This window comes from Diceros bicornis, chromosome 30, assembly GCF_020826845.1.
Source record: "Diceros bicornis minor isolate mBicDic1 chromosome 30, mDicBic1.mat.cur, whole genome shotgun sequence".
Classification (NCBI taxonomy): Eukaryota; Metazoa; Chordata; class Mammalia; order Perissodactyla; family Rhinocerotidae; genus Diceros; species Diceros bicornis.
Genome location: NC_080769.1, coordinates 10,232,038 through 10,248,815, shown reverse-complemented (window position 1 = coordinate 10,248,815; position 16,778 = coordinate 10,232,038). Strand labels below are relative to the sequence as shown.

Below are 16,778 nucleotides of genomic sequence, written 5' to 3'. Positions count from 1 at the left end.
CTAAGATGACCAGTATTTCTTGAATCCTAATAGCTCATGGGCAAATGCCAATGATCCTAGAGAGATCAGAGCTCCAAAAGGGAAGATAGAAAAAATCTACTGTAGCAATAGGCAATGTGTTTTCCCCATTATTCCTGATAATGTTTCTTCAAATATCTTCTCTCTCTACACCATGCAGCTGGGCATATGTGCTGGTTATGAAACTATTGTCCCTCTGCTCCAAATTCACACTTCTATGCTTTGTGGTGCTGAGGTGGGGCTCTTGAAATCACTGCTGTTATTTTCCATGTTGTGTTCACTTTACATACTTTCAATAGTGGTCAGTAAGAGTCATTATGCCCTAAAAGCTCAACTTTTCCCTTTACACCCCTAAAGCCCTTTGGCGTGTAGCTTCTTCCTTCACTTATGGTTGCAATATTACCACTCTGTTCTTTTTTGCCTTTCAGACCTTCAATAACTATTTAACTAATTCCCTATATTAAATTCTCTTCATTAAAATGACTAATTGGTTTCTCTTTTCTTGATTGAACTCTGACTGATATTGTAACATGGCATATAAAAGTATGTTTTGAGGGGCCGGCCCCGTGGCTTAGCAGTTAATTGCGTGCACTCCACTACCGGTGGCCCAGGTTTGGATCCTGGGCGTGCACCGACTCACCACTTGTCCAGCCAAGCTGAGGCAGTGTCCCACATACAGCAATTAAGAAGGATGTGCAACTATGACATACAACTATCTACTGGGGCTTGGGGAAGAAAAAGGGGGAAAAAAGGAGGATTGGCATCAGATGTTAGCTCAGGGCTAGTCTTCCTCAGCAAAAAGAGGGGGATTGGCATGGATGTTAGCTTAGGGCTGATATTCCTCTCACACACACACAAAAATACATTTTGAGGTGTCTGCAATTGGAAGATTGAAAAATGTGCTCAAGTGAGAAAGCTCAAGTAAATGCTATGGCTTGGTCATGGGTATACAACTGTAAAAGAGTTGGTGATATCATATTTCCAGTTGCTATGTGGCTATAACGGTGCTTGAGGGTCATTAAGTCACCCAAGTCATTACAATAAATTTATCTTCTTTTACATTATTCTGCATTACTCTAAGATTACAAAGGACCATGTTGTCAGCAAACGGAGCTCTTTCCAGTAACAGCCTGGTTAGGACTTCACTTTATTATCATGTCTTCTGTCATGATAACTCGGTCTCTGGGATCCTTTTGAGTTCTACAAGATTGGTGTCCCTCTCTCCTTAGAGAAGTCACACATAATTTTTGGAGTGGTAATCTTGACTCTCTGAAAAGCTGTCCATTACTAACTTAATTTACTTGACCTTTAAGGAAAATCACCTACCAATTCATTGATGAGAAACTTTGATATTAGAGAAAGGAATGCACTTGACAGAGAATAAATTCAATTCATGCCAGTTAGTGGGAAAAGATAAAAATTCCTAAAAAATTTCACCCAATAAAAATTTCTAAAATATTGTATTTGCATATCAATGTATGCAAACCTAAGTAATAACCAAAGAACCTTGAAAAGTGCTCAAGTAACGTTGCTTTTTTTGAGTGTAGTTTAATTTCCAGTTTCTGTTCTGTTAAATTTACTACTTCCTGTTTCATATTACATCAACTTAAAATTCACAAAGACAAATGAATATAGGAAATTATAAATCTGAAAATGTTATAATATGAAGTACACACCTGAGTACTAATGCTAGATTTTCTACAACATGCACTCAATGCCTTTCCATAATGTTCACAATTGGTAAAATGGGAGTAAATACACTTGCTTCACAAGATTTGGTTGAATTTAAATGATGAAACAATGTGAAAATTAGTTTTAAAATGTTCCCAAATGACTAGAAAATGAGATGTTGGACTTACATTTCAACTTGTTCTACAGGGCAGCCTTTCTATCCAAACCATTTTGTGTTCTCTTTTCTGGCTATTATATCATTCCATTAGTACTTCTGGAGCAGTGGAGAACAGGACAACAGACATTATTCTGGAGGTAGGTGCACCTTGTTTGCAAACAAAAATAGAGCATTGAGGTTTTTTTTGTTTAGTGTTTCGGGTATTTTTCCCTGCATTATTGAGACACAATTTACGTATAAAATTTTGTAAGTTTAAAGTGTACAATATGATATTTTGATATACATATATGTTGCAAAATGTTTGCCAAAATGACATTAGTTAACACATCCTTTACCTCACATAACTACCATTTTGTTACTCCTGATGTTTTGGTGAGAACATTAACTCTACTTTCAAAGCAACTTTCAAGGACACAACACAGTATTGTTAACCATAGTCACCATGATGTACATTAGATCCCTGGAACTTATTCATCTTATAACTGAAAGTTTGTACCCTTTGATCAACATCGCCCAATTTCCACCACCCTCAGCCCTTGGCAATCACCAATCTACTCTCTGTTTCTATGAGTTCAATGTTTTTAGATTCCACATATAAGCAAGATTATACAGTATTTGACTTTCTCTACCTGACTTATTTCACTGTGCATAATCCTCTCAAGGTCCACCCATGTCATAGCAAATGGCACGATTTCCTCCTTTCTCATGGCTGAGTAATATTCCAGTGTGTGTGTGTTGTGTGCGTGTGTGTGTGTATACATACCCTGAGTGTTGAAGTGCTTGGAGCACAAACTCCTTATAGAGGATGAAGCCTGTATGGTGGACAGTATCTGAGATGCTCCCAATGATTGTCCACTCCTAGTTTTCATGTCGTCATATATTTCCCTCCCATTGAGTGTGAAATGGACACAGAGACTCACTTCCAATAATGAGAATGTGGAAAGAATTTGGGGAGGTCACTTCTAGGAATAGAGTGAAAACAACCTGGCTTTCTTTTTGCTACTTCTCTTGCTCTCTCGATTTTTCTGGTTGATGGGTGCCAAAGGGCATGTAGTGAGCAGCCCCGTCAATAGGTCCATGAGTCAAGGAACTGACGGAATTCTCTCATTCAAATTAACAACAAGAAAACTCCTGTAAATCTCCAACAAATGACATGACAACCCAAGCAAGAGCTAAGGAAATGAAAATAAAAACTTATCCTTAGAGACAAATGTTAATTGAGGAAATGGAAATAGTATCACATTCTTGGTATGGAAGACTTAATTCTGCATAGATTTCATGATTAATACAACGGATTTACAGAAATCAAAATCACCCATTGAGTTGTTAAATTGAAAGGAAGTCTGAATTTTATTTTAAGATCCTGCAACTTGGAAGTAAGAAGCAAGGAGTACAAGTGCAATTCCTCTTGAGGGGAGGAAGGACCCAGATCATTCCAAGGCCATTCACTTGTCTCCTTTTCTTCTTCATTGATATCAGCAGGTCCTTAGAGATTGGGATGACATGGCCCAATTGGCTAATTATGAGCTTAGTGCATTGAGCCCCCTAGGTCATATAATTGTAAATAATTGACCAGTTCCTCCTGCCCTTTACTTTGCCAGTTCTAGTACCATACCTCTGTGACTGTGTCTCATTCCTTCATGGGCATCTGCATCAGAAGGTCACAGCCTGAGTTTGTCTTCCTGCCAGTCCTAAGGAGGGACCCTGAGCCTTCATCATACACCAGGTAGGAGAGCGGCAGTGAATCCATACTCCTTGGTCATGCTCCAGCAGAGATGCAGCCCAGCCCAGTAAGTGCTGTGGGAAACAGCGATTGGAGAAGGGACTGTTGGGATCATTAATTCCTCCCCAATAAGACAAACATGGCAGTTGTGATAGATCAATGGGAGGGCACCCATATACAAAATTTCAAATCAGAGACCTAAGAAGTTTACGTTCTTGGTTCTGGTGGGGGTGTGAGAACCCTAATTCAGAGTTCTGCTTCCACCCTCCCTGCTTCTGGCTCTGGTTGGCATCTCCTCCACCACAGCAGCACATGAGTCTCTCTAAACTTTCCCCTAAGCACTTCAAAATGATCATGAAGGTGGTGATGGGGATAAAGAGAAGGAGAATGACATTAACCAAAACATCATGTTTATTGAGGGCTTCCTAAGTGCCAGGCTCTGAGGTATGTGTTTTACTTATCTTGTTGGATTTCATCTGCATAATATCTCCCAAATTATAAAGGCAAATGTTGTTATTATTTTTTGTAAGGGGAAAGGAGCACAGCATTTTCTGTAACTTGTACCAGATCATGAGTTAGCAAGAGTTGAAGGAATCTGGGCGGTTTGACTCCAGACTCAGGGTATCTGGTAAGTCTTCTCCTCTGTCAAACCAAACAGTCATTTCACTTCCCTGTCACTCCTGGCAGAGACCCCCTGCTCACTATGCTCTTCCCTTTACAGGTTTCTGGTAGACCACAGTGGAGAGCAGTAGGTAGCATTTGCTGCATCAATTACAGGAAGAGCTGCTGAGATCACAGGCAATGATCATAGAGAGTCAGCTCATAATAATTCCAGAGAGATCTCTTTCTCTTGCCCCTGCTCCTAGATTCCACTTCAACTGTCCACTTCCTCCTCCATTCTTATCATCAGTCTACTCAATCACAGAAGGAGACATGAAGTCAGAGTCTTAGGGTTTGTTCCTACTTAGGAAACTGTAAACAACTAAAAAATGTATCTCAGATGTACCTGTGATTAAGACCCCTGTACCTCTGCTTAAAACTTTCAGAAATTCTGGAAACAATGAAGTTGAGTGCATGAGACTCAGAGACTGACAATTTAATTTTGAATCTTGTCTACTCCACTTATTATTAGAGTGTTATGGGGCAAGTTTTTAGTATCTCTGGGACTTAAGATTGTCATCTGAGTTGGTTCCTAGTTGATATAACTCCACCAAATAAGGATTAAATAAATACTGGATGCCCTCTCTGCAATAAATGTGATGAATGCATACAGCAAGGGCAAAATAAATTTTAGGTATTTTTATTAATAATAATGATAAGGCTAACTCTTATGTCACCTGACTTAAATATCTGGTGACCTGAAGTTATGGTTTTTCTACATCCCTGACAGGACATTTTGTTTTTGTTTACACAAATACATCCTTAGTGTTTGGAGAGAAATGACTGAATCTCATTTATTTCTGCTTCCTCAGAGACTATTCCTTTTTGGCACAGAGGAGGAATAAAAAACAAACCAAAAAAAACTCACTTAAATATTGAAAAGACCCTTCCATTGTTCAAATAAACAAAGTGAGGGAAATATGGCTTCCACAGATTTGACCTTTCATGCCCTTTCAGGAATGTCCCACAGGACTAGAGACAAGATAAAATAGTGCTTGTTTGTGTCTAAGTCATGGACTTTCTATGGTACCTATTTTTTCCATTTAATAGCATCCACAGCATTCAATTACTGAAAAACCTTGCAGAGATTTTCATAACTATGAAAAAAAAAGAGGCAGAAATGAAGGATGCACTAAATTTTATTGCAGAGGCTGAGACACATTTTAGGATTTCATGTCATTCCTTGCTCCAGTGTGCTGAGACAGGAAAGGCTTTGACGTCTCTGCCATATAATCCATAAAATGTCATTAAATTTTGGGGATTTGTATTTCATTACTAAACACACTATTCCAATAATGATTGAAATTTTTTATTAAAAAAATTGACCAAATATTTATTCAGTTCCAAACTTCCCCTAGGTGCCACACATGTTCCAGAGATGGGTGTTAGACTCTCCACTTCCAAGAAGGAACAGAAGCACAGAGAGGTTGAGAGATTTACACACATTATACTTATAGGGTGTGAAAGATACGGGACTCAAACATTGATCTCCTTATCCCTGCACCAGTTCTCTGTCACCTTCACTGTATCTATTTTGGTCCCAGATGAGCAAATGGAGGTAGAAGGACTGACTCACTCTCTTTTGGTTCAGTAAGTCCAGCTGTCAATTGTGGGAATGAGCCAGGGGTTTATAGGGGTAATAATGGCGTTAACATGGTCGATTATAGGGTTTTCTATGAAGAATCATTCATTTTACAGTCAGTTTTGAAATCTAAGATTTAAAATATTTTCTATACAAGACAAAAATTTTCTGCGGATCCATCATGGATTGATTATCACAAGATAGACTTCAAGGATATTTTCAAATGTATACCTCAATGATAAGAGTATGTAGTTGGTAGAAAATGCTTTTTGCATTAGGACAAGAAATATAGACAATTATTAAAATTGGACATGCACCGATTGTTAGAAGTTGAACAACTAATCCCCTCTCACTTATTATATACAAATTCTCACTTGTGTGATATGGAGAAAGGGGTAAGAATTTTCATAGGATTGTTGTAGGAAAAAACTGATATAAATAATAATATAATATAAATATATAACAAAATATTTATTTAATATATAAATAAAATATATTAAATTATAAATATGTTATTAGATTATAAACATACATTTTAAATTTGTTCAATTTATATTAAAATATATAAATATAATCTTATAAACTGAATAAAATGATGTCTTCCCTCACATAATAGTGTGCATCACTAAAATGTTTGAAGTAGTTGTATGTACTTCCCAAAGAGACTTAAACACCATATTGTGGTAAACAAGTACATTTCAGAGGCAACATGTGTAGTACACTGTTTAGGTAAGCTTTGAAGAAAACTGTGTGGGGATACATATATCAATATTGACATTATGGAAACCTTGACAAGAAAATATACCCATTAAGTTCATGACAATGGTTGCCTTTGGGGACCAGGTATACAGAGGAATGAGATGAAGCTGAGATACTAAGAAAAGTCAAATTTCATCAGTAATGGCTCAAATCTCTATAAAATATGAAATCTAAACCACATATTATTAAATGTTTATATTTTTAATAAAGGTGGTGGGTATTGATGACAGCAATAATAGGTAATATTAACGGAGTATATTCTAAGTGTGGGGCAATATCTAAGGCAATGTTTGTCGACCCCAGCTGCACATTAAGATGACCAAGAACCTCACATGTAGAAATCCTGAATAAATTGGTTCTAGGTGAGGCCAGGGTATCTGTATATTTTAAAATAACCACAGATAAATATATAAATCTACTGGAAATGAGAACCACTGGTCTAAACAACTTAAACACTTTTTAAAAACTTTCTTACAATATTGCTATAAGGTAGGTTCAATTATTATCCCAATTTTATAGATAAGGAAACTGCCCAGAAGCATTTGTATTTTTCTATTTGGCATTTTTTCTCAATTAAATAGTAGTGAATCTGCCAAAATAATAAACCTGAATACCTTCAGGTAGCTAAAGGGAGAGAATTGCAATCCCTATATCAGGAAAGATTAACATGAAAATTTGTTAATTAGATATAATAAGAAGGCTGGGTTTTAAACCTGACCATGGGACCTCCCCTGGTGCTAAACTCCTCAGCTATAAATAAGAGTGTTTATGATCAGAAACACAAGGCCAACAAGTATCTGAAAAGGTACTCAACAACAATAATCATCAGGGAAATGCAAATCAAAATCACAATGAGATATCACCTCACACCTGTTAGAATGTCTACCATCCAAAAAAACAAAAGAAAACAAGTGTTGGTGAGGATGCAGAGAAAAGAGAATCCTGGTACACTATTGGTGAGAATGAATATTGGTACAGCCATTATGGAAAACAGTATGGAGGTTCCTCAAAAAATTAAAAGTTACTACTAATTAAAATGGATCTACCATATGATCCAGCAATCCCACCTCTGGGTATATTTCTGAAGGAAACAAAATGAGTATCTCAAAGAGATAGCTGACTCCCATGTTCATTACAGTATTATTCACAACACCCAAGATATGGAAACAACCCAACTGTCTAGTCAACAGACGAATGGGTAAAGAAAATGTGATATATATACATATATATATATGTGTATATATATAAATTACACACACACTAGAATATTATTCAGCCATAAAAAGAAGGAAATCCTGCCTGTGACAGGCATGGGTGGCAATGTGGTTTGGACCTGGAGGACATTATGCTAATTGAAATACAGCAGACAAAGAAAGAGAAATACTGTATGATCTCACTTATATGTGGAATCTAAGAAAATCAAACTCATAGAACCAAGGAGTAGAACTATGGGAGTGGGGGAAATGGAGAGATGTTGGTCAAAGGGTACAAAGTCTAAGCTCTGAGATGAATAAGTTCTGGCATACAGCATGTTGACCATATTTAATTATATTGTATTGAATACTTGAAATCTGCTAAAAGAGTAGATCTTAAGTGTTCTCACCACACACACAAAAAATGGTAAGTATGTGAGGTAATGGATATGTTAATTAGCTTGGTTGTGGTAATCATTTAGTATGTATATTAAATCATCACATTGTACACCTTAAAAAAATCTTCATGTTGTATATCTAAATATATAGAACTTTTATTTGTCAATCATACCTCAATAAAGCTGGGGGAAAAAAACAATAAAGCAGTATTATTAGGCCACTACAGAATAGAGTCCAAAAATAAAAAATCAAAGAGTAATTTCACATACAAGACCTTTTAACTGAGATTGTATGGACTTGGTACAAACAAACTAGTATAAAATAAAAAATTTCAAGAATGTTTCTCAAATTTCATTATTGTTTAATCATTGATAGATGCCCTGTACACTAATGCCATATTTGTAGTCATCAATGCTGTATGATTAAGTGACTTAACTAAACCATATTTACCAAAATTTGAAGTCCACCAAAGCCAAAGACAGGAATTATATACCAAATGACCTTCAAAATACAACCTTCATATTTGAGTAATCGCTTATTTCCGTGAAGGAGGGAAGACAGAAAACTAAGAATTATAAGACTCGCGAAGTTCACTATCACATAAAAATGTTTTCTGATTATGAACATTCAGCTTTAATTTAGAATCCAGACTACACAGTCCTGCCATTTATAGAGTGTTTCTATAAATATTCTAAATAAAGGGAATATCTAGCATTGTATTTGAATTAAAAAAGGTATATTTAACTACTTAATTTCTTCAAATTCAAATGATTTTTTTTATTAAAGGAAGAAGAGTCTTTGTTATTCTACATTTTTTTTTCTTAAAGAAGTAGGCTTTATTTTACTGAGATCACGGATTTGTTATCTCTAATGTTGTTGCTCCTCTGGCACTTTTCAGTCAAGTGTCTTTAAAGTAAGTGTGTATAGAAAGTGGTGAATAACACAGAAACCAGTGAGAAAACAATTCTATCAAGATAAGATTTGCCATACAGAAAAATATTGTTGAAGGTACTGGGGTGTATAGCCTCAAAAGTGAATTACTTGAATCCAAAATATACACAAAGTACTCGATGTCCATTTACTTGTTTCCTTTTTTCTAACCCTCTTTTCTTTTTCTAAAGGTGTCCAAGCTACACAGAACCACAGAATCAAACAAGTGTTTCTGAATTCTTCCTCATGAGAATCTCAGATGATCCAGAACTGTAGCCTGTGCTCTTTGGGCTGTTCCTGTCCATGTACCTGGTCACCATGTTGGGGAACCTGCTCATCATCCTGGCCGTCAGCTCTGACTCCCACCTCCACACCCCCATGTACTTCTTCCTCTCCAACATGTCCTTGGTTGACATCAGTTTCATCTCCATCACCATCTCCAAGATAATTGTGGACATCCAAACTGACAGCAGAGTCATCTCCTATGTAGGCTGCCTGACTCAGATGTCTTTTTTTATCCTTTTTGCATGTATGGATAATATGCTTCTGACTGCTATGGCATATGATTAGTTTGTGGCCTTCTGTCACCCTCTGCTCTACGTGGTCATCATGAACTCATGCCTCTGTGGCTTCCTAGTTTTGGCATCCTTTTCAATGAGCCTTTTGGACTCCCAGATGCACAATTTGATCGTGTTACAACTTGCCTGCTTCACGGATGTGGAAATTTCTAATTTCTTCTGTGACCCTTCTCAACTCCTCAACCTTGCCTGTTCTGACACTTTCTCCAATAACATAGTCATGTATTTTTTTGGTGTCATTTTTTATTTTCTCCCTTTCTCAGGGATCTTTTTCTCTTACTATAAAATTATTTCCTCTAATCTTAGAGTTCCATAAATAGGTGGGAAATATAAAGCCTTCTCCACCTGTGGCTCTCACCTGTGGCTCTCACCTGTCCATTGTTGACTTATTTTATGGAACAGGTCTTGGAGTTTACTTTGGATCAGCATTGTCACCTTCCCCCTGGAAGGATGTGGTGGCCTCAGTCATGTACACCATGGTCACCCCCATGCTGAACCTCTTCGTTTACAGCCTGAGGAACAGGGACATCAAGAGTGCCCATCAAGGGACGAATGTATAAAGAAGCTGTGGTATATACACACAATGGAATACTACTCAGCCATAAGAAATGATGAAATCCAGCCATTTGTGACAACACGGATGGACATTGAGGGTATTATGCAAAGTGAAATAAGTCAGAGGGAGAAGGTCAAATACCGTATGATTTCCTTCATTAAGTAGTAGATAATAACAACAATAAACAAACACATAGGGACAGAGATTGGATTGGTGGTTACCAGAGGGGAAGGGGGGAGGGAGGAGGGTGAAAGGGATAATTCGGTACATGTGTGTGGTGATGGGTTGTAATTAGTATTTGGGTGGTGAACATGATGTAATCTATGCAGAAATAGAAGTACAATGATGTACACCTGAAATTTTTACAATGTCATAAACCAATGTTACTGCAATAAACAAAAAATTAAAAAAAAAAAAAAGAGTGCCCTGTGGAGACTCTACTGCAGACAAGTCTAACCCCAGAGTATGTGCAATCCTTTCTGGAGTGTGAGTTGGAAAAGTCAGCAAAACCTAACATGTAGACCGGTGAATACTGCTTTCTTAGTCACATTATTTTTTCAGTCTCATGGTTTTCATTTTTCTTCCTGTTTCATATATGAAAGTTGCTTCTTTTGATTGGTCTTTAATTGAATTGGAGGAGTATTTTGGGATCCTTTACACATCATAATGGTTGCATGAGATGTTCTTCTCAATGACACCAGGGTCATTGAGAAGAACTGAGAATACCATTTCACCCTGGTATTCAGGTGAAATGCACGACTCTCTTGTCATATATTTAAATTTTGCATCATTTTCCACGGTTCTTGTGTATTTTCCATACAAATTTTGCATCTGTCAATTCTATTTATTCAGGTAATATCTGAGGATACAGTTCATTGGACCTCAATTGTGGATTTTATTGGAATCTCCTGGGGAGTCTTAATAAATACTGATGACTAGGTCTCATCACCAGAGATTCTGATTTAGTTGGACTGGTGTGTGTCTAGGTGTGAAGATTTTCAAAAGCATCCAAGACGGTTCAGTTGTGAGTTTCTAAGGAAATTAAACTCAAAGTGGCAAGTTATGATAGAGCTTATTGTAGCTTCAGGCAATGTGGTTTTCTTCAAATTCTTTCTTCAAATACCTTGTCCTTCAACACTGTAAGATTTTTATATGTGCTGGTTATTAAGCTATTGTTTCTCTGCTCCAAACTCACCCTTCTGTGCTTATCTTTGTGATGTTGGGGTGAGTCTCTTGAATCACAGCTCTATTTTCCATCTTGCTTTCTTGTCACATACATTTAATAATGATCAGTAAATTTCACTACACTCTAAAGTTAAATTCACTACTCCCTTTACACTCCTAAGCCCTTGGTATTTTTTTTGGCTTCCATCTGGCACCACGTTGTCCCGTTTTTGCCTTTGTTCTGCAGTAGCTATTTTACCAATTCCCTGTACTCAATTCTCTTCATTGAAATAATTAGGTTTGCTTCTTTTTTCTTAACTAAACCCTGAATGATAAATTATAACATAAGGATAAAGGTATATTATGAATTGAGTTCAATTGGAATATTGTAAAATGAGCTCATAAAATAAAAGTGGTTTTAAATATATATCTTTGCTAATAGTGTACAACTGAGATTTCAGTACTGATATCATATCTCCAGTTGATGTGTGACTCTAATGGTGTATGAGGATTATTAAACCACAAACTTCATCATAAATAAATTGAACTTTATCTTCTTTTACTTTACCCTGTGCAGCAATTGTCCGTGTTGTCAGCAAAGGTGAGCTCTTTCCTTTCACTACTAATAGCCTGGTTAGGACTTCATCTTGTTACCATGCTTCTGTCACGATAACTTAGTCTTTGGATGCCTTTTGTGTACTTCAAAATGAGTATCCATCTTTCCTTAGAGATGTCACACATAGTTTTTGGGTGGTAATCTTGGTTCCCTGAAAACCTGTCCAATAACTAGTTGAATTTATTCTGTCTTTTACCTCTAAGGTAAATCACCTACCAGCTACATTGATAAGGAACTTCGATGTTGGAGAAAGGAATGAACTTGGCAGATGATGAAGCCATAGCAGTTAGTGGGAAGATATCACCCAACAGAAATTACTACATTTCTATATTTGCATATACATTTATTCAAGTCTACATGATAGTCAAAGGATCTTGATAAATGGTAAAATATGTTGCTTTTTGATGTGAAATGATAGACTCTTCCCTGAGGTAGCACTTTGTTTGTTTTTTTATTTTTACATTTAGATTTAGATATAGAAGAGTGCCAACGATGGATTAACAGCAAGCATGGTGTGACAATGCTTGATTAGAATAGGAAATGCAGATAATTGAAAGAATATGGAATATGAAGACACTCAACAGCCCAGATATTTGTTCAAACATTTGAAAACTTTAGCAACTCAAAGTTCCTTTCTGAGCCTCAAAATCCTCAGCATCAAACTAAATGTAATAGTGCTTATCTTCCAAGGCCCTGCAATAATTATATATAATTGTGTTGTGGACAAGTCAAATGGTAGTTTCCCTTCAAATGGTAAATCCTAATATAACATTAAGGAAGTTAATTTAAATAAGCATTCCAGTAATTCATAAGTAACCTGATGTTACACATTGTGTGACTTTGAGTATGATAAGTAATATTTCTATTTAAATGCCTCATCTGTAGAGTTATGATAACAAGAGCACTCAACTGAAGCTGGTTGACAAGATATAATCAAATGGACTGAATAGAACACTATTTAGTATATAGTAGTGGATCAATAAGAGCAAACTGTCATAATCAATAATTAACAGACCAGTGTATAATTTCAACATATGGACTTTGTAGGCTGAGATTTGATTTACAATGTCAGCTCATCTAACTTATTAGCTGAGTACACTGGGATATATTTTTATAACTCTCATGGCCTCTAATGCTTCATTTTTAATGATATTTAGCTGAGAGCACTCTAGGATTAAACAGACAATATGCATATGGTAAGAACAAAGTTAATATAGATATCATTATCATCATCATCTACTCTAAGGTTGATGTATTTCTTTTTTCAACTTTACTGAGATATAATTGACATAATACATTGTGTAGATTAAGATGTCCAAGGTGTTGAGTTGATACACTTATACCTTGCTAAGTGATTACCACCATATAGTTAGCTAACACCTCCATAATGTCACATCATTACCATTTCTGTTTTGTGGTAAGAACATTTGAAACCTACTCTCTTATCAACTTTTAAGTATATAATACAGTATTGTTAACTACAATCACCATGCTGTACATTAGATCCCCAGAACTTATTCATCTTATAACTGGAAGTTTGTACCTTTGACTAACATCTCCCCATTTCCCCCACCTCCACCCCCTAGTAGCCACCATTCTACTCTCTGTTTCTATGAGTTTGGCTCTTTTAGACTGCACGTATAAGAGATATTATGCAGTGTTTATCTTTCTCTGTCTGACTTACTTCACTTAGCATAATGCCCTCAAGTTCCATAGATGCTGTCACAAATGACAAGACTTACTTCCTTCTAATGACTTAATAATATTCCATTGTATATATATTTACCACATCTTCCTTGTCCATTTATGTATTGACAGACACTTAGGTTGCTTCCATATTTTGGCTATTGTGAATAATGCTGCAATGAACATGGGAGTGCAGATATTTCTTCAATGTTTTCATTTCCTTTGGATATATGCCCAGAAGTGGGATTGCTGGATCATATGGTATTTCTATTTTTAACTTTTTGGGGCACCTACATACTGTTTTCCACAGTGACTAGACCAATTTACATTCCCACCAACAGTGCACAAGTGTTTCCTCTTCTTCACATCCTCGCCAACATTTGTTACCTTGTGTCTTTGAAGATAGCCATTCTAACAGGTATGAGTTGATATGCATTGTAGTTTTAATTTGCATTTCCTTGATGACGAGTGATGTTGAACACCTTTCACGTACCTGTTGGCCATTTGTTAGTTTTTGGAAAACTGTCTATTCAGTTCCTCTGTCCATTTTTTACTCAGATTGTTTGTTTTACTATTGAGTTGTATGAGTTATTTGTACATTTTGAATATTAACCCCTTAAAAGATACATGATTTCCAAATATGTTCTTCTATTCTGTAGCTTGCTTTTTCATTTTGCTGATTGTTTCTTTTGCTATGCAGATGCTTTTTAGTTTAATGTAGTCTCACTTGTTTACTTTTGCTTTTGTTGCTTGTGCTTTTGGTGTCATATCAAGGAAATCATTACCAGACCAATGTCAAGGAGATTTTTCTCCATGTTTTTTTTCTAGGAGTTTTATAACTTCAGGTCTTATGTTTAAATCTTTAACCTATTTCAAGTTCATCTTTGTGAGCAGTGTAAGATAAGGGTCCAATTTTATTCTTTTGCATGTGGTTATCCAGTTTTCCCAGCACCATTTATTGAAGAGACTATCCTTTCCCCATTGAATGTTATCAGCTTCCTTCCAAAATATTAGTTGACTGTATATGCAGGGGTTTATTTCTGGACTCTTGGTCTCTGTGCCTATTATTATGCCAGTACCGTATCAACTCGTGGCTAATATTGGTGGTCCCTTCTCTTCTTCCTTGTTTCTAGCTGTGTCTATATGTCTAAACTTTGCCATTCTCTGGGTGTGGTGAAACTGAAGCAGGTCCTCCGTGCAGGGCACTGAAAGGTTGGGGAAGCTGGTCATTCATTCCACTCTCCCTTTCCCAGTGAAGGGAACCCTTGCTAGTTGGTGAGTTTACTCTTGGTGCTGAGCAGGGCTGGGCTGAGGGATGCGGTGAGGCAGGCAAAATGAAGTTGTACTTCCTTCCCTTTTGTGTGGTTATTCTCAGGTGTTTTATTCCACTGTGTTGCTGAAGTTTCTTAAGGGGACTCCTGAGCTGTCCCAGAAATATTTTTGTTCATGGGCAGCTGTCAAATTCTTGATCTTTGTTGCATGGGCAAAGGCTGGGGTCTCCAACTCACCATCTTGTTTTTGTCAAGTTTTCTTCATATCAGTTAACAAAAAAACAATCTCTGAATTCCTCATGCAGAGACCCCCCCTAAGCCAGGAGGACTGCATGGGTAGGATGTAGAAGGCTGTAAACGACCATCATTTCCATACAACTCACTTTATCAACTAGAGAAAAAACAGACGGGCCAAAAGCACATTTATTTAAACTTTAGGATCTGTGAACGCAAAGTAATCTAAAGGAAATACATTCTGGAGCAAATGCACCCTTCTCAGCGAGAAGAAATCAGAAGCCACTGGGGATTTGTTGAATTTGTGCACAGAAAGGCTGTAGGTCGATGTAATGCCAATGGAGGAACCCACATGATAGAAGAGACACCCCTTAGCTTCTTCTGACTGCATGTCCTGAAGCAACACGGTGGGGGCTGTAGAAATACAATATCAGAGGCAATTTCTACCTATATATCAGCTCAACTGCAAGGAAATTTTACTGACAGCATTGTGGTGTGATGGGTTGTGGACTATGTTTGGAAGCAGAGAGACATCTCCAGAGTCTTGAGGAGCTTACAAACCAACGTTCTTATCGAGGGTGCAGCCTGCATGGTGGGCAGATTCTAATATGCTCCCAACAACCTCTGCCTCCTGTGTTCATGCCACTGTGGAGACCTGTCCCCTTGAATGTATCTTGGTCCTGATGACTTGATTCCAACAAATACAACATGGCAAAACTGATGAGATTCACTTCTAAGATTAGGGTACAAAAAAGACTCTGGCTTTCATCTTCCTGGCCTTCGTTTCTCTGTCACCTGTCTGCTTGTTCTGATGGAAGCCAACTGCCATGTGTGAACTTCCCTGTGAGAAATTCGTGTGGCAGAGAACTTAGGAAGTCCTCTGGCCAACAGTCCACAAGAAATCCTTCCAACAGCCATGTGAGAGGGCTTGGAAACTCATCCTCTTTCAGTTAAACCTTGAGATGACTGCAGACCTAGCTGACACCTTGATTGCAATTCTGTAAGATACTCTGGTTATTCAAGTGAAGTAACAAGTTATAAATAAGAGTATAAAAGTCAATAGTTTTGTAATATACCAACATATGTCAATGAAAGAGAAAAATTATAACTTGGGCCATCATTTAAATAAGCAAAAAAACAAAAAACAAAAAACAAAACCCTAGAAAAGGGAAATAAAAAGTTCCTCTTCAAGACAGAAATCTTAACTGAGAAAATGGACAGAGTTTCAGATTCTTATTATAGAGGACCTAATTCTCCCTAATTTACGTGATTATCACGATGGATTTGCAGGTCTTAAAGTCAAAAAGTCGTAAATTAAATTGAAAATGAAAAGAGTCTGCATTTCATGTTAAGATCCTCGAAATTGGAAGTCAGAAACACAGTACAGATGAACATTCCCCTGAGAAGAGGAAGGGTCCAGACTCTTGTAAATATATTCACTTTTCTCCTTTTCCACTTATTTTAAATTAAGAAGACCTCAGAGATTGTGATAACATGGACCAATCTTGCTAATTATGAGCTCTGTGCATTGAGCTCTCAAGGCCATATTGGAGTGAATAA

General features: G+C 36.9%; 1 pseudogene; it reads left to right on the top strand.

The window, feature by feature from the left end:
• Positions 1-8,992: 8,992 nt before the first annotated feature.
• On the top strand, positions 8,993-10,703 carry LOC131394592 (olfactory receptor 7E24-like; annotated as a pseudogene).
• Positions 10,704-16,778: the final 6,075 nt, after the last annotated feature.